Genomic DNA, 17,721 nt, shown 5'->3' with positions numbered 1-17,721 from the left:
GGCCCCGCAAAGCTCGGCGGGGCCGGGCGGGGAAGGGGCGGGGCCCACGGGGGGCTCCTCCCGCCGGGCTGAGGCGGGGCCTGGCGGCGGGGCGGCCCGCTCAGCCCGCCGGCCTGCTGCGGGAGCGCCGGGCCCGCCGAGGAGCCGCCGCACGGCCGCGTCGGGCCTGCCGCGGGTAACGCCGGCCCGCGGGCCGCAGCCACGCAGGTGCTGGGCGGGGGGCGGGAGCGGGGGGGCTCCGCCGCGTTGCGTTCGGCGGGCGAGGGAGCGGTGCCCTCGGTGCCTGCCTCGGCCGCGCCGGCTGCTGCTTTCGGGAAGGGGGGGGGTTCGCGGTGTTCCCGCGTCGCCCGGCGGCTCCCGGGTAAAGCCGTAACGGGTAACGCTTGGGCTCGGGGATCCCTCCCAGGCCGGACGGCTCCGTGACAGCAGCAGGGGACGTGCGGGCGCGCACAGCGCGGCTGGGCTGCCGCCGCGGGTCCTTAATCGTCTCATCCCTTGAGCCAGCCTGAGGGTGGCTCCGCTGCCGCCGCTGCTGCCCGCGGCTCCGGCTCCCCCCGCGGCTCCGGGCCCTCTCTCGGCTCTGTGCCCCCGCGGCAGTGTCCGTGCTGTGCGGGCCGGCCAACCGGTGGGGAAACCCGGCCTCTGCCGCCCCGCTGGGTCCTTGGCCGGGGATCCGGCAGGTGCCATTTAGAGGGAAAACTCACGGGTGGCCAGGCGAGTTGTGCGCTGTGTAGCGCTACTCTCCACCTGCGAGCGCTGGAGGCAGGTAGTTCCAGGGCTTCCCAGCTTTCCTTTTCTTTTTTACGGAAGGACGGAAACACGGCACCGGTGTTCGCAAAGAAATCTTGGAGTCGTGAGGCCCAGTGGCTCAAACCCCGTCTCGTTTGTATGTGTTTATTTGCTCGAAGCTTTGCGGCCTTAGCAAGCTAGGCGTGTAATGTCTTAGAGCGCTGAATTATTTATGAGGCAAGGGGTTATTGCCAGCGCAGGCTGGGTGTAATGCACAAAGTTCAGCAGGATGGAATAATGCGTTTAATTTGCTCGTGCTCGAATGCGTAGTGCGTTTCAATTAACGCTATTTCTTGTCTCTAGGAACGCACGAAGTTGTGTTATTTTTTGCTGACGCCGTGCCGCTTGGGGTTCTTGCTGGGAAGAAAAGGTTCTGTGCGGGCAGAGACGGGGCGTCGTGGCTGCGGGGACCTGCGGGTCTGTCGCCCTCCCGCCGGTTTTGCGCCTCCCGGAGCGGAGGCTGCGGGCTGGGACGAGCGTGGGACAAGGCGCTGAACGCGCCCGTGGGCCGCCGTTCCGGTGACCCGTCATTAGCAGGCAGGGTTTAATTGCGATGACCTGGGGGTGGTGGTGGGGGACGGGACAAGCGGCCTCACGGGGGGCGGGGCCGGCGGCGCCTGCACGTGACGTGGGGCTGCGCCACGCGTGACATCACGGCAGCTCCGCCGGGAGCAGCGCGGGGCCCGGCCGGCCCTCCTGCCGGCAGCCGGGGCACCGGGGCCGCGCCGGTAACGGGCCTCCGCGGTTCTGGCGGTGGGGGTGGCGGCCGCCGCCTCGTGCTGCCCGGCCGCCCCGCGTGGCCGTGACTCGCAGCGGGTCTCCGGGCTGGAGGGCACTGGAAGGAAGCGGGGCGGCGGCGGCCTGTTCCCCGGGGTCGGCCCGGGGCTCGCTGCCTGGCGCGGTGAGGGGCCTGCCGGCTCGGGCTGGCGGGGCTTGCGTAGTCGCAGCGTTGGAGGGAGTCCCTCCGCTAAAGGGAGCGGGGAAGGGGCAGCAGCAGCGGCTGGAGGGATGCAGCAAGTTTGCACAGGCGTTTAGGGAGGGGGTACCGGTTACTTGTGGCTGTTACCATGACCGGATTTCTGTTTGCTGTCTCCAGAGATGCTGTCAGGTGCAGCATGGAGTTGCTTACTTGCTTTGTGGTAACTTGTTGGCTTTCCTCTTCCCTCGTCTCCTCCACTCAGCTCTGTGTTTCTCTGTCTCGTGCACCTTTGCATATTGTCAACCCAGTTTGTGAGCTTTCTAGGGTGCAAAGCTGGCTCTGCAACTGTCAGTGTGCGTGGGGCCGTTTAAAGGTAACTTTGGTGATGACTCTTTGTTGTGCCATTTCACTGATGCTTGTTGTGTGAAGGTCTGCAGATTTGCCGAGACAGGTATTTTGTCATGGGCTGGAAGCAAACCTTGGATCTCTGGTGAAAGAGAAATACTTTATCTCCTGAAACTTCATCCCTCTGTTGTCTTTTTCCTGAAGGGACAGCTGGGCCCTTCACTGCAAGGCTTTTTTGAGGGAGTCTCCAACACGTGAGTTTCTGACTAACTGTTTGGTTCATTGCGTGTCAGCCAGTTTCTGGCTATGACTGCAGGTTATGTTTGTAGGGAAGAGTCCTCATAGGTCTGGTGTTCATTCCAAGGTACTTGAGGACAGAAGAAAAGCTGTTTTTTGCTTCATTTATTGAGTGGCAGACTTGGTTTGTGGAGTAAGTGGGTCTTAATCAAGACTTAACCCCCCTGCCGAAGTATAAATAGAAAAAAATATCTTATCATTTAGTTAGGGAAGCAAATGCAGGTTGAAAATGTCAGCCAAGCGTTGCTGAGCTCAGCCTTTCTTTCCTTTGGGCTGTGGAAAGAGGGCATTGGACGCGGTATGCATTGTGCCAGGACAGATAGAGTTTGGCCTTGCTGTGCTTCTCTGCTATCGCATCTGTGGCACGGTCACCAGGTCACTGCTGCAGCAAGACTTGTGAGGGCAAGCTGACTGGCTTCCTGGTGTATCACCTTTTTGAAATCTAGTGCTGAATTCAATGCTGTTTCTTTCTCATACATGCATATGCACCCATGCGTCCCTCTTCGTATGGGAAGGCCAGCATTTGCAGGAGAAAAGCAAGGGTGAAAATAATTAACAACCTCCTCCCTCCCTCCCGCTCCTGCAAAATAAAAGGTGGGGGGAATAAACCTAAACCAGCCTCGAGTAGGACAGAACATGGGTTGTTGCGGAGCTGCTTGGGAGTTCTGTAGCTGTTGGAGGAAACCTGCAGCTACTTGTATTGTGAAGGGATGCAAGGAGAAGTACCATAGTAGGGACTACATATATAAATTGCGTAATCTAAAAAAGAAATAGGAAACTTTATCACAGATTTAGCGTGTCCTGGCTGTGTGCCTTGGATTACCGTTGATAGTTGTTTCCAGTTACTGCTGCCGCAGCTCTGCGCCTTGTCAGCATGTTTCCTTTACCAGCTGGCTGGGCAGTGAGGAGGCAGGCAGAGGGTGCGCAGAGCAGGCATGCAGCCATACAAGTGCAGAGCGTGATTTTGTTGCCTTATCCTGATCTCACACCTGCAGGAAGAGTTGTGTTTCCAGTGTGTTAAAGTGCATTTGATTGCTGTGACTTTCGCCCCTGCCCCCCCCCCCCCCCCCCCAAGAAAGATGCTTTCCCTAGGATTAGTCGTTACAACTCAGTGTGCTCATTCTGCAGTAAACGGAAGGAAAAATTTTTTTGCTGCTGTTAAATATTTGATTAGTGGTGATGGTCTCAGACCTCAAAAGTCATGTCTCTTGTAATTAGATCTGGTCCGTGATTGTATGGCTGTCAAGACTGACTGTTTTCAAAATGTTAAGTTTTGAATTTAAGGTCTTTAACTGTTGCTGTTTTTCCAAAGTTGTGTTCCCATCTGCCCGGGGAAGAGTATAGAATATAATGTGCTTTGTCTTGAATGCATTGAAGGATGATGTTGCTTTCTGCTCTGGAAGCAGCTGCTGTGAAAGTCTCATTGTTGCAGATGTGTGGGTCTTTGCATGTTGAATAGGAAAGCTTATCAGACTGTGTTTCATTCTCCACCCCCTACCCCACCCCCACAAAGTAATAAGATTTACAGACCTGACAATCTTTGAGAAAAATCAGTGTTTCCGAACTGAAGTGAAAACCTGTCATGGGTGTCCCAGTCCATGGCAGGGGGGTGGAGCTAGGTGAGCTTTAAGGTCTCTTCCAACCCAAACCCTTCTGGTTCTGTGCAAAGATACCTTGTTTCATTGTGGGAAAATGTTCTGCTGGTCTACAGTAGGATGTATTGTGTTACCTGGTTTTCCTCACAGCCTAATAATTTAGGAAGGCAGAATCCCATCCTCTTGGCTATTGAAACTGTCTTCGTGGGAAGGAACTTCATCTTAGAAGGGAATTCAGGGGAATGTGTCCTGCTGACAGGTGCAGGTCTGCATTTAGGCTGCAAACAGGTTGAACTTGGTCACTAGATCATACTTCTGCTAATATAAAAGTACGACATTTGACTTGGCATTTTCATGGCACTTACAGCAGCTAGAAGCTGTGTTGTAGTCAGTTTGGGTTTGAGAGTTGTGTATAATATTGTTAAATTACATGAGGCTGGCGGTGTTCTGGCAGATCTTAAAAATTTCTCTGTTAGAAGTGGTATGATGGGTTACTTCAGCAGTCCTGTGTCATTTTTGTTCTGTGACTTCCTGCTCAGGACAAAATACCTTTTATTGATTTTTTTGGAGCATAGACAAATTCCTTTCTTGTGTCCTCACTAAAAAGGAGACGCCCCTGGAGTCAGCGTAGGTTGCAGTTTTAGGTCTGGAGATCTCTAAACCAGATTTCCTGTAAAGCAAAATTACTTGCTTTATTGAGTGTCAAAAAGAAAATATTAAGATGATATACTCAATTTCGGTATAATTTCATAAACTGCTTTGAATTTTACATTGTCAAGCTTTTTTAACTGTCTTGTTTGGGGAGGGTGAAGGCTAAGTGCACAAAGGAGAGCAGAGCACTGCAGATGTTCCAGTATGTTTAAGGGAGGGGAAAAAAACCTAAGTGTTTATTTAGTGGGAAGTTGGTGAAGAAATGAAGAGAACGGCGGTGGAGAATGAGAAATCTAACTCTTGTTTTGAACAGACCAAAACTAGTGCCTGTAGGATGAAGTAGGAGAGCTATCTCGTGGGATGTGAGGATTGAAGCAATTTAAAAGCCATGCTGCAGAGTCAGGTTGTATTGTGAATGCATAGAAACCTCTGTGAGATGTAAATAAAAGTTGTTAGGTGAGTATCAGACTGATTGTTAAAGCAGATGACTGAGAAGAGAGTAGGTGTCTCCTGGCATGGAAGGGTAGTTTATCTTAAGGTTTTAAAAAAGTACTGGCAAGTGTACTTGTAAAATTTCTTGACACTAACTGGGCATGGAAGTTGTGTCGTCCCTCCCTCGAGGGAGAGGGGCAGTCTTGGCTCGATGGTTCTACTGTGACTATGAAGCAAACAAGGTTAATTGATTTAAATCAAGGCTTCCCACTTGCTGATTTAAATCATGATTAAAGTCAGTGATTTAAATAGTTCATATAAACTTTGTTTTGCATTTGATGCTTTCTTAAGAGGAAGATTTACTCTAATTGGTTAGGCTCATCTATTATTCTTGCTAAACAGGACGATACAATGTTTCTATATGCAGCCATTTGTGCTATTGTATCACAGTAAGTCTTTGCTTTAGAAAATGGTCATTTTTATTTACTAGGTGGATAATTTCTTTCCTCGCGACGTGTACAAAACTGCATTTGAATAAAAAGGTCAAATACACATTTTTTTTTTAATAATTAGAGTATAATCACAGGCTGTATACATAAGAGAAAACATGCTGGCATGTGTGCTGTTAAAACTGGCGTATTTTAACAGTGTAGTGTTATCTGTACTTAGCAAAATGAACTGGTTGTTTTTGGTCATTGTGTCCTTCCAGATCTTAGAATGAGCATAACTCATCCTCCCTTGTCCTGTTTTTATTCAGAGATTGGAGGAGAGAAACACCTCCCCCCAGTTTTATGCTGCCTCCCCCAGCTTTGAGTGAACTCAGCTAATTTAGTAAGTGAATTGAAAAAAACCCTAATCTTTCTGCCTTTTTAAGAAAGATTTGTATGGTACTTCAGTGGATTCTGCTTTTGCAGACTTGGTGACTTTCTCAAGTTTAGGTATTATCCTCTTTAAGCATTCTTCAGCAACCATGCGCTGCTTGGATACAGGGGGTGTGTGTTTGTTTAAATGATTGTTTTGGGCCTTATCATAAATTGTCATTAACTTACAAAATTAATTGAATGAGTGTAATCTTGAAAAGCGTGTGTAAAACCCATTTAAAGGAAAAATGTTTGAAATTTAAATAGCCTTTCTAGGGCCCTTTATGAAACAAGAGCAAAGAGGTAGGCTTCTGCCACAGCTCCGTAGTGTACCTCAGTTGCCAGCGTCAGACGTACAGAAATGCCCCCAAAGGACTCCGCATGCCATGCTAGTGAATTTTCCTGGAGGATTTCACACAGGCTGTCAGCAATGCACATGTAGTGGATTCTTGCGCACCTACCAGCAGGAACCCATGTGCATATGTTTGCGGGTATGCGAAGGTGCTCTGGAATAGCCTTTGCGACTTGCTGTTATGGTGCTTGCCTTGACATGCATGCACACGCGCGCATGCAGACAGTGCTGTGGCCAGCCCTCCTCACCAGCGTGCTTTGGCTTGCATGAGCACTGCCACCGAGGCAGGGCAGCTCACCCAGCTGCGTGCTCCAAGGGTAGGAGGAGAAGCTGTCGTCTTGCCTTCAAATACAAACTTTGTGGTTTTGGTCTTCCGATGGACTGCTTCCCACCCTTGGCAGTTGTCTGTTGGAGAGGAATAATATTCTAGTTTCTGTGAAAGGAGCCAGGAAGAAGTTCAAAAGATGGCTTCTGTGTTTAGAACTGGTGAGGAAGGACAGATTCTTCGGCATCTGCAGGTCTGGGCAGGAAGCCCAGATATGATTTAAGGTCCCCGCAGCATGTGAACAGGCAAGGTTGCACTGCTAGACCTTTAAGGAAGGTGTCAGACTCTCTTCTTTAGCCGAGGAAGAGGGAACTTGTGTTGTGAGGAGTGTTTTAAAATGTAAACTACTTATAAGCATAGATTGTATAATGTAGCTTCTGTTATCTAGGCATGTCTGAGAAGAGGGGACTTAATTTTCTGGTCAATGTGAGACTGAAGAAAAATTTTCCCTTGGTCTGCAGAAAGCTCCCAAGTTGCTGTTTGTTTTTCTAAAAATAGAACAGGAGTGGAGAAAGCAGAAACCTTTGCCTGAAGAAAACGTGAGTTGTCTCCCTATCACCTGTACTTCAATGGCATTTTCTATCATGCCGCTCTTAAGCAGCAGGCTGGGGGTGAAGGCTGAAGCAAAAACAAGAAGAGACTGCAGACTTTGTCCTCCCTTGTTTCAGTATCGTCTCCAGCTGCTACTCCCTGATACTTGCTCTGGGTGGTGCCTTTAGCAGTGTCCCAGAATTGGCAAGCCATCCCCACCCTTCCTCCCTTGATACAAGGATCAAAATAAGAAATCCAGCCACCTGTTGGCTTAGCCCCATCGCCAGCTCCCACACGTGCGTGCACGTGCTCGCCTTTTCCAGCCCTGATCTCGGGTTCTCAATCATTTCTGAGAAGCGGGGCAACAGGAGCACTCCGACAGTGTAAGGTTTGCTTGCTTCGGGCAGACCCTGCTGGTCTTTGCAGAACCACTGGCTCCTGCTTTGTCCGTGGGTCCTGCGTGATGGTTTCCTTCTCCTCGTGGCAGGGTTGCACTGGAGCTGGGGATGGAGTGGGCTCCTTGCAGCGTGTCACTTGTGACAAAGTCTGATCTGATGGTTAGGTTATTTTGCTTTTTCCTATTAGAGCCTTTGTGCAGACTTTCAGTCTGTTCCAGGCAACGTTATTTGGGCAACAGAAGAGCACTTGTCAGTTAGCTCCCTCAATCTCTTTGTGCCGTGTTAGGGCTCTTTCTGGATGGGTGATGGTGGGGCCTCCTGGAGATAACCTGGGAGGAGAGTCGGTGGCTCTGGTTTCCCATCTGGTGGGTGTGCCGTGAGCACAGCCATTTCACTGGTCGGTGTTTGAGCGGTGGACTCTGTCCGGCTCCAGACTGTTTTCCAGCTGAGTATTTGTGGTGATGTCAGGCAGTGTGAGAAGGGAACATGACTTGGCAGGACAAAGTCTGCAGAAAGTTCAGCTCCACATTTGGCCAAGAGCCTCGGAGGGAATGAGATCTACACACACATTCTGCTACACAGCCTGTCACATGCCCTCTCACATGCTCCCTTCCTGTCACACAGATCCTCTTTCTCTCATTTTCAGAGCTTTAACCCTTCTCTCCTAGCTTTCTACCCTGTGGGTTTATAAAAACAAACAAACAAACAAATCCCTCCTCCTTATTTTGTTGTTGCCGTTACCTTGTAAGGAGTTAGTTGCAATGACCACCAAAGCAGAAATAGACTGTACAGGCCAGGATCCAGAACAGTAAAGTCAAAAGCAGGGCAAGTTTACTTTGCAACAGAGCTTTTAATAGTCCTTTATTCTGACCTGCACCCCTATGCCAGTCTTCACTATGTTTCTTGACAGCCCTTCTGATCTCTCTTCTTGCTCTACTGCAATCTTCTGGCCCATCTAGGTCTGGATATGCACATCTGCCGCAGGGTGGGAACTCCTGCCTCTCTTCTGTTCTTCTAAGGGCAGTGTTGGCAAAACCTGCCGAAGTATATCCCCCGTAATGGGTGAGCAGGAACAGACTAACAGTCAAGCTTACTTTGAATTTAAAACTCTGTTCCAGCACCCCTCCAATGTGTTCTTTATGTGGGTATTTCTGTAGTACTGTCATTTCTTCCTGACCTCTGTGTTACATCTAGGGATGATATTTCTGTGAATGGGAATTGGTACTTTTCCCCTACTGCCCTTAAGGGAATTTTAATGAGTTTCCTGCCTGTTTTGCAATCCAGTACTGTGTTTCTGTTTTGCCTGTGAGCAGTAGTATTTGTTTTGATTGATGCTTTCAGGTGGGATGGTGCTTGGATACAAAGTGCTGTATAGATACATGATAAAAAGGCTGTTTCCCAGAAACAATCTTGTATCAGTTATGGTGATATGCAGGATGCTGATGAAAGTACTCTTGGGGTGGGAGTAAAGGAGGAAATCGGAAAAATGAACAAACTGTTGTACCATAAGCAGCCCTCCCTTTGATTCTGTTCTTTCCTGTTTTGCCTCTTCTTCATGTTCTTTTATTTCGTAGCTGCTGAAGGATGGAGAAGGCCAGTCTGAAAGAGAAGGTGGTCTGGACAAGGGCTGGGAGTTGAGGGCTTTTAAGTTTGTGGGTTTGGTTTTTTTTTTTTTTTCTGACTGCTGTGATACATCCCACAGCTTTGTGTCCTTTGTCATCTTGTCTTCCTGGTGAAATATTGCAGGTGTTTCTTACTGCTTTTATCTGTTTTAGTAGTTGTTCACTGTTGACAGTGGTTTGGGCCATGTTCCTGCTCAGAGAAGTCAACAGCAGTTCAGGATACTGATGCTGATGAGGTGGGGGCTGAGATGGCCTGGGAAGCTGAGCATATTTCCCTTTCGTGATGCCAGCTGATAAAGGTGCTTGGCTAGAAAATACATGGATTGTGAAATGTTATTCCCTTGCTGCATAGTTTAGTGGAGATGCAATTATTTTTAAGTAAACAGTCAGGTAAAGAGTATGCTGCGTGTTTATTTATCATCATTTTCTACTTGCATAAAAAGGCCTGCAGTTCTCTTTTGTAAGCATAAGCTAGTTGGTTCTCATTGCTTTATGGACTATGTTTAACCCTTTTTCCTGCCATCTCCACTATCAGGATATTATCTTGGGTATTCATTCTTGCCCCCCCCTCCCCTTCTCTTTTCCCTCCCTGTTTCTTTCTCCTCTGATCTCTTGCTTCAGATTGGAGATGGCATTGGGATGACATCTTAAGCCCTTCATGAGTCAGACTTGTGTTCCCTGAAGCAGGGCTGCAGCATCTGCTGGACTGAGTGTCATAGAGGAGGAATGTAGGATCCAAGGGAAAGTTTTTTTGTTGTCATGTGGTACTCCTGTGGAAGTCCGCACTGACTGGAGAGAGAGGCTTCTCTAACTCTTTTGTCTGTTCTTTTTTCCACCCCCCCTTGCCACTTCCATGGAAGCTCCATTTTAAAACAACAGCTTTTTGAACGTAGCTGGTTATTGCCATTACTTCTGATCTGGGTGACACTGTGTATTTCCTGTCTTCCTAGAGAACAGGGTTTAAAAGAGACTAAGGAAGCTCTGGGTCTTAAAACTGCTGCTTGAAAGAACAGCTGGCTGTTATGTTTTGGACGCTACAGTTGTGTAGAGCAAGGTATTGATGGCTGAGTAAAGCTACAGAAGGAATCCAGAAAGATATAAGAGTCTGTGGGCATGTTTTCTGTGCTGCCATGCAGTGGCATTTATAAGGAAACCAAGTGGAGGGGTCAGATCTCATTTTTAGCCTTCAGGTAGGGTGTGATGAGCTGTCACTGCACGTAGGATGTGTAAGAGCTGGTCAGTAGCAGGAATAACAAGCTGCAAACATCTCAACTTTAATTTTCCAAAGCAGGGTCTTGCTAGTGAGCAGTTTATTTTTTAGTAGGAAGTTTTCTAGGTTGCTTGAATACTTTTCACGTTGGATTTTATTCTTTTGTGTGTGTCTGGTGGTGTCATTAGAAGTGCAGCAGAATTATGCCATTAGTCAATACCGGGGTCCTAGAAAGAGAAACAAACATACAAACCACAACCACCTTTGCATAGGTATGTTTGGATTTGCAAGGGAAAAAAAGATGTACTGGTAGGATAGCTTTAATTTGCTTGGGGGAAATTGTGAGTGGTACTAGAAAAATAATGCTTTTGTTGTTTTAAAGTGATTTTTCCATAGGGACGTTTTGCTATTATAGCTGATGCTTACAAACATGTTCCGTAGACAAGGCTCCAGGCTGGATCCCCTCCCTTCCCCTTCTTCCCGAGGAGTGCCAGGGAGCTGCCCTTTGCTCTCTGCTAGCAGGAGGGGGCAGCTGCTCTGCTTTGTGTGTTTCATCCTCCTGGGAGAAGCACAGACGGGATTTTTCCTGTTGCAAGCCCCTGTCAAAGCCTCAGTTGTGCTTCCTGCCATCTGAAGGTCGGTGCTGATAGTGGTGTTGAGCTGTCGATGAGCTGGATTTGCAGCCAGGCACGGGGGATTATTGCAGTTCAGCTACAAATGGCAAGTTCTGCTTGTGTTCATCCCCGTGGGTGCTGCAGGAGTTGGTGTTGCTCCAAAGTGACTGTGCTCTGTCTGCGCCCTGTGTTGAGACACTGGCTTCACAGCTCATCTGGCAGACAGAGCTGAGAAAGGATGACTTTTCATTTCCGGGACGGCTTGGAGGGGAGGTGGAGAGATGCTGCTTCTGTAACATCTTCCCTGCTGTAACCTGGTGTGTGCCCTAGTTTTTGCCATTCCTGAGGTGGTTAATGCTTTAGGTTAGCCAGAAGCTTGAAAGCTGAGGTGACAGCAGAAAGTCTAGAAGGGGTGGAAGGGACTGGAGCTTTGTTACCCCGGACCTGGCTTGTGCTGTTTTCCAGAGTTCAAGGGAACTTGTGTCAATGGCCTTTAAGGGAATTTCATGGCAGTAAGGTGGCCACATCACTCCTGATATCACTTGTTACACATTTCCAGTTTATTAAACAGGGGAAAGTCTATCTTCTCTTACTGTCATTTCCTCTCTCTCTCTCTGCCTCTTTTTCTTTCCCTTTGTCAGAGGGACTGATACCTCCATGCAAACTGGAAGAGAGAGAGCAGCCCTGTGTGCAGTGGGAATGAACTCCAGTAACCTCGTCTCCTTTCTCCTCCTTTCAGCTGCAGGACCAACAGCATCTGGCATTTGGGAGAGAGGGAGGGGAGGATACAGAAAGGCACAGCCCATTTCAGGATCTTACCCACCCAGAAAGCAGTCACATGTATGCTCTCTTTTCCTGTTGCTCTTTCTGTTGACATGGCACTCTTTTGATCAGGCAGGAACCAAGAGGTGAAGGCGAGGGCAAAACCAAAACCCCAGACTTTGACAGGCAAGGAATAATGAGAGGCAGGTGAGAGGGGAGGGAGCATCTCCTGCTGGAAGAGGCATGTTAACAGAAGAGCTGACTTCTTGCAGAACAGTTGCTGTGGGAGTGAGGAGTTCCTTTGCAGAGCCTGTAGGTGGGACTGGAATCTGTATTCTGTCTTCATCTGATGTACAATTCGGGAAGCCCTGTTCCCAGAATGGGGGGATCCACAGGCTGCGCAGGAAAGGTGCAAATCCTGTGCTCTGAAGATCATAGTCAAAGAGTGAGTTTGGTTATTTGTGCGTGTGGGGTTTTTTTATGTGGAGCAAAGCAAAAGTACTTTGGGCTGACTTGGCCCTGAATGACGGTATTCCGTTTGGTAGTACCATTGCACCTTATGATCCTAATTCACTTTGCTAACCAACTTGTTCAGTGGAGAGAGAGAGACTTCTTCGTTTGTTTGTTTCAGCCCTATATTCCTTTTTACCTGAGGAAGGGTGGAACTGGCTTGGAACTTCTGTTGCTGCCATTGTTTGTTTATAGGAGCATGTTCTGTGAGTCAAGAGCATCTTAAGTTGTATTAGGTTCAGATTCAGAAGTGTCTGCAGGCGTCTTTGCATTTCAGTTGTAACAGAAGCTCTAATTTTGGAAGGAAAATTAGGGGGACACCTTTAGAGTGTTTTTCTGTAAAAGCCCAACTTTCCCTTCCTTGATTTCTTTCTATTCCTTTCAGGCTTACCATCTTTCAGAGTAACGCCTTTGATCCTGCTATATGCCATCATTACATCTTCCTGCTTCTCTTTGCAGTAATCTTTCAAGCAAGTGACACCTTTTTAATCTGTACAGTTGTTAGTCACTTTTGCAGCTGTTCTCTGAACTCTTCCGTGGCATCCATACCTGACCTCGGAAGGAGACACAGGCTGTGTGTTGAGACCAAAGCTAAAGGAAGTCTTCACAATGAGAGCTCAGGGATGCACTGGTTCAAAGCAAGAGACAAATGTGTGGACAAAGGCTGTGTCAGAAGTCAGGGAAGTCATGGGTACTAAAGGAACTGGGCAGCAGCAGGAGTAAAAAGTTGAAATAAAAGGAGAATGGGGACCTCTGAAACTCAGAGCTAGAGAGGTAACGGTGGGAATAAGACCCTTAACCTGGGGGCAAGAGACCAGAATGCGGCTGCCCATCCCTGAGGAGCAGGCTGTGTAGGCAGGAGTGACGGGTAGGACTTTCTTGCGTAGTTGGCAGAGGTAGCAACAACTTGCAAGGCTCACACGCCAGTGCTGCACGCTTGGGCAGCTGCTCATAGCTGAAACTTAGCTCAACAGCAAGTGAAAGCAATTGGGAGGCTGTAGTTTTTGGGTTTTTTTAGCAGCTTGGGACTGACAGTGGCCTGCAAACTCTTTCCACTTTGTGGTTGTCTTTATGCTTCTGAGAGATTGAAATGGGTAATGCGATTTCAAGTTCTCTGCAGTTCTCTGTAGACAGGGATTTACAGCGGGGCCACAGAGCTAGTCTCCATTCCCTGAGAGTTACAGAACCATTCTTTCCATTCTTTGTAAGCATTCTGTTCAAAATAATTTTTTATGCTATCCTGTTGCACTGCTTTGCACACATTTTCATGGTTTGTCCCTCCCACTGACAATCTGAAGTTGATTATTTTCCCTCATGAGTTTTAACAGTTTGCACATGTAATATCACTTCATTTTTGAAGTGACAGTTTTGCATAGGATTCTTTTTCTGCCCTGAAAGGTATAAGTTTCTCCTTCAACTTTTTCCTAATATGAAACCTGTTACATGTGTACTTCTTGCCCTGCTTACAGACATACTAGCTGCTCAGCGTTTCTTGAGAAATGTGGTGATGCGGAGGGAAGAGGAATGAGCCGACATGAGCTGGAAATAGCCCTTGTTTCTCTGAGGCAGCTACAAGGTTCCTCAGGAAGGTTTGTGAAAATACTCCAGCTGCTACACCAGAGATGGTATGGAAAGAGCATTAGGTCACAAAATATTGGTAACTCCTTCTGAAAGGATTGGAACAGTGGTGGATCTTAAGGGGCTTAGTTCTGTGCTGGTGCTGTAGGTCCTATGAAATCTCAATCCGACAGGTTTTTTTGTTAGCCACTTCAATGTGCAGCCAGCTTTTGATACCTGAGGTAGCATCACCACTGTGAGAGTTGTGTGTTTAGATTTCAGTGGAGGCCCTTATGCACTGTTGTGAGCCCAGCTTTGAGAGGTGGATTCAGATTGGGTGCCGGCACTTATGCTGCATGTCAGAACACATTTAGAAGCCAAAATGCCAAATTATATCCCTGCTTTAGGTCCTTCTGAAAGATAGCCCTTCTTGGTTCATCAACAGCCCGTTAGGCCCATGCAAAAGGCACAGTCCTGTTGACGCACAGATGTGTGATGCATGGCCACAGTCATGTTAACGTATGCATACAAATGTCAAGTCTCTTCTGCTGATGCTGACGTGCTGCAGAGTGCATGCTTGTGATTCATTACAGAACTGAAACAACCGTATATTTTCCCTTGGCAGAATGCTATAGGATTTTGTAATTGACAGCACTGGGACTCTGACCAGTAAATCCTGTTTTGAAAGATCTCAGAGACTTGCACAAACTTAAGAGCTACTGTTTTCTCTGAACATCCAGTACTGGAGGTAAAGGGCTCATTGTGCTATACCTTTGATTATTCCTGTGCTCCACAATACGGTTTCCCCAGGAGTTGTGCTTGCATCTGGTCTGGATCCTGATCATTAAAAAACACCAAACAGGGAATACCAGGGAGAGGGTAGACCTATTTAGCAAAAGTGTCCCAGTAACTGCATTTGGGTCATTTGGTTTCTTTATGTGCTATGCAGTCATAGCACATTCATGAACATGGGACAGAAATTAAGTATATTCTATAGCTTTGTGTCAGTGACAGGTCAGATCAAAGACTTCGAGGGGAGTGTGCAAATGCTTGAGCTGGGCTTGGAAGAGGACTCTGCTGAAGGAATGGGATGAGATGAGACTGTTGCTGGAGGAAGCGATAAATGTTTCTGGCACTTAGCATGAGGTACAAGAGCCAGGGCTGCCATCTCTGGTCTCTGTTAACCAGTACCCTCTGTTGCAGGAGCATTGATCTTGAGACCATCAAATACCCGAGTTGTTCTGTTGTTTCAGAAAAGAAAGGGAGAGAGAAGAAAGAGAGTAGGGTGAAGCTGTTGGCGACATGCTTCAGAAGTGTTTAGTGTCTTACTCGAGACATGGGCGGCAAGGACTGGCAGCAAGTTGTTTCCCTCAGCCTTTCATCTGTATGTGCTTCCTCACTGGAGTATGTCTGCTCATCAAGGTCCTGTGTTCTAGACACTGCATTAGAGAGAAGCGATTGCTTCATCTTTTGTCACTTGGCCAGTCCTGGTTTCTAAAACTGACAAGAGTTGAGACAGACAGTGGGAGGCAGCACAGCAGATCATGTCAAGAAGACAGTGTTCCTTCTTGCAGGGCTTGCATCACCCTTTTACATTTTTAGTTGAAGTAGTGGTGCAAATTGGAAGATGTGAACCTCTAATAACATGATTACTAGTACAAAACTCGACAAGATTTTTAGTCATTTGAAAACAATCCTCATGTATTTTGCTGAAAACTAACTCCCTGGCTTAGTCATACAGCCTCTCACTTGTGTGCCTGTGGGGAAAATGCTAGTTTAAGTTTCTTTACCTAGCACCAGAGCGCTGCTGTTTGTAGTTAGGTCAGTTTTGCACAGACTGCAACTGTTTCTGCATCCACAAAACTAAAAAATGCTGTGTCTTAGGAGCAGAGAGGGCGAGAGGCCTCTCCTGTCTGGCCCATTCTGTTTTGGGAGGGCTGGTGCATCAAGTAGGAATGTGTGGGCTGGTTTCACAGCACGAAGACAGTGGCCAATAGGCCTTACCCCTCACCGTGTCCTGGATGTGCACATGGATTTATACTCCCCTCCCTGTTGATAGATGCAGACTTCTCGGACATTGCCAGGAAGTCTGCAGTCTGGCAGAAACTCCTCTTTGGGCTCCAGATGTCCTGCTGACAGCAAGTTTCGCTCTTGCAATGTCAGTATGGTTCTGCAGATGATACAGTTTTGAAATCCCATCAGGCTGTACCCTCCTCTTTTGCTTTCCAGAATACATGGCGGTTGTGCCTGCGTCGCTGAACTGAAGGCAGTGGGGTCAAGCACTGTCACTCAGTCCCTCAGCTGGGGGATCAAACTCTTCCTTTGAAAATTTACTGCGGTACTGCTGCTGGTGATTCATTCTACACAATAATTAATGTTTGAGCGAGTCTTTTGCGTGGTTTAAAGGAATGTGGAGATGCACAGAGGCAGTACGCTTGGCTTTCTTGTTTTGTGCCCAAACATGTCTGCAAACATCTGGTACCAGCATCAGTGAGAAGCTTGTATGGGACTAGGAATGCAAGTCGGGTTTGGGTTTGTTTCACTGAACTTCCTATCTCCATCGGATGTTCTGTGCCTTTCCACAAGGTTTTTGGTCGCTGCAGGATTCATTGTGGACACTTATTTTTTTTTAAAAAAAAGTTGATTGTAATAACAGTGTTGTTCCATTGAGGACTGTGAGTCTCTTCAAATTGGTTGCAAATCACATCGGTTCGGTTGTAGTCTCCCACAGCAGGACTTCTTGCTTTATATGGCTTTGAGTTTCATATTTGCTGTCACTGCTTTTGTCCTAGATGCAGCTGTTTCTCCAGCAGTTCGGTGGCTGTGTGCAGCAAAGGGGAGGGAGCTCTACGTTCCTTGTACAGTCTGAAGCTGTGTTTACAAAGGTCATGTGAATTAACATGCTCTGTGGTTTGTAACACCTGCATCTACTATCTGGCACAGTGTAATGGGAGGTGGCAGAAACTCAGTTGGCTTGATGGTATGGCTGCTTTTATACTCGACTGTCTTAGAGTACAGGGAGGGTGGTTCATGGAAGTAACTGCTTTCATCTTTGCCTTTGGCGTTCTAAGAAAAGTTGCACACTGTCTGATCCAAATACCCAGGCAGGAAGAAGGGACGTGGGTCTGTGGTCCTCTGCCTCTTCCCAGCCAGCACTGCAGTGTATGAGCCATGCCCCTGCTTACCTGATGCTGTTGTATCTGGGCTGCTGCACAGCATTCTGTCACCTCCTGTTTTTCAGCAAGTGGCAGGCTTCCAGTCCTGAACTCAATCACTCAAGTTAAACTGGTACAGGCCTTTAACGTAGTTGCTTTTTAAATCAGTTAATCCCTTTAGCTTGCACTGGTAAATCACTGAGTTAAGATCAACTGATCAAATGCATGTTCAATCAGATTAGGGGTGTTTACATTAGCAGTTTGCATCAGTTTCACTATGTCTGTGCAGTCAACCCAGTAAGGCCCTTTTCTGTGCAGGTGGGGCTTTTTGGAAAAAGTGGTTGGATTCCCTTTCCAGGTTCAGTTTCTGTAGTGAAGCTAGGGCTGTATAATAAAAACACTTTTCAGGATGGTTTCCAGGTTCCAGAAAGGTATCCTCCAAAGGCTGGGTGGTGAATCTGTTTTCAGAGTGTGACGTGATGGTCATTTCCCATAGGTGTGGTGCTGGCTTTCAGTTTCTTGCTGTAGATGAGGGGAGGATTTGTCATCCTCATCTTCGATACATCCTTGATCTTTGGCATGTCCTTTGGCTACCGATATTATAGAGAAATTCAATGTTTTTTAGTCTTTGCTAAATAATTGTATCAAAATTGGCTTTTACGGTTTTCTGTGTGCTCTGCAGTACATGCCACAAAATCCAGGGCAGCTGGCAGCTATGAGCTGTTTGTTACTGGAAGCTTTAACAAAGGCCGCTGGTTGTAAAGTCTGGAATTTCCCTCTTACACACTTGGAAAGGT

General features: G+C 47.6%; 1 protein-coding gene across 6 annotated transcripts in view; it reads left to right on the top strand.

Annotated features, from left to right (window-relative positions):
• The window catches only part of NR1H3 (nuclear receptor subfamily 1 group H member 3), a 31,115-nt gene that overhangs the window by 175 nt on the left and 13,219 nt on the right, over positions 1-17,721 (top strand). For 2 of the 6 annotated variants that reach the window (XM_037393339.1, XM_037393345.1), the window contains exon 1: positions 79-207. The exons of 1 other annotated variant lie outside the window; for it this stretch is intronic. The gene's annotated coding sequence lies outside the window, so the exon portion shown is untranslated. Of the gene's footprint in view, positions 1-78; positions 208-1,562; positions 1,691-13,861; positions 16,750-17,721 lie in introns of those variants that run through there. 3 more of the 6 variants (XM_037393341.1, XM_037393342.1, XM_037393340.1) reach the window with 3 other exon arrangements.

The sequence above is a fragment of the Falco rusticolus genome, chromosome 7 (assembly GCF_015220075.1).
Source record: "Falco rusticolus isolate bFalRus1 chromosome 7, bFalRus1.pri, whole genome shotgun sequence".
Classification (NCBI taxonomy): domain Eukaryota; kingdom Metazoa; phylum Chordata; class Aves; order Falconiformes; family Falconidae; genus Falco; species Falco rusticolus.
This window is presented reverse-complemented; position numbering and strand designations above follow the sequence as displayed.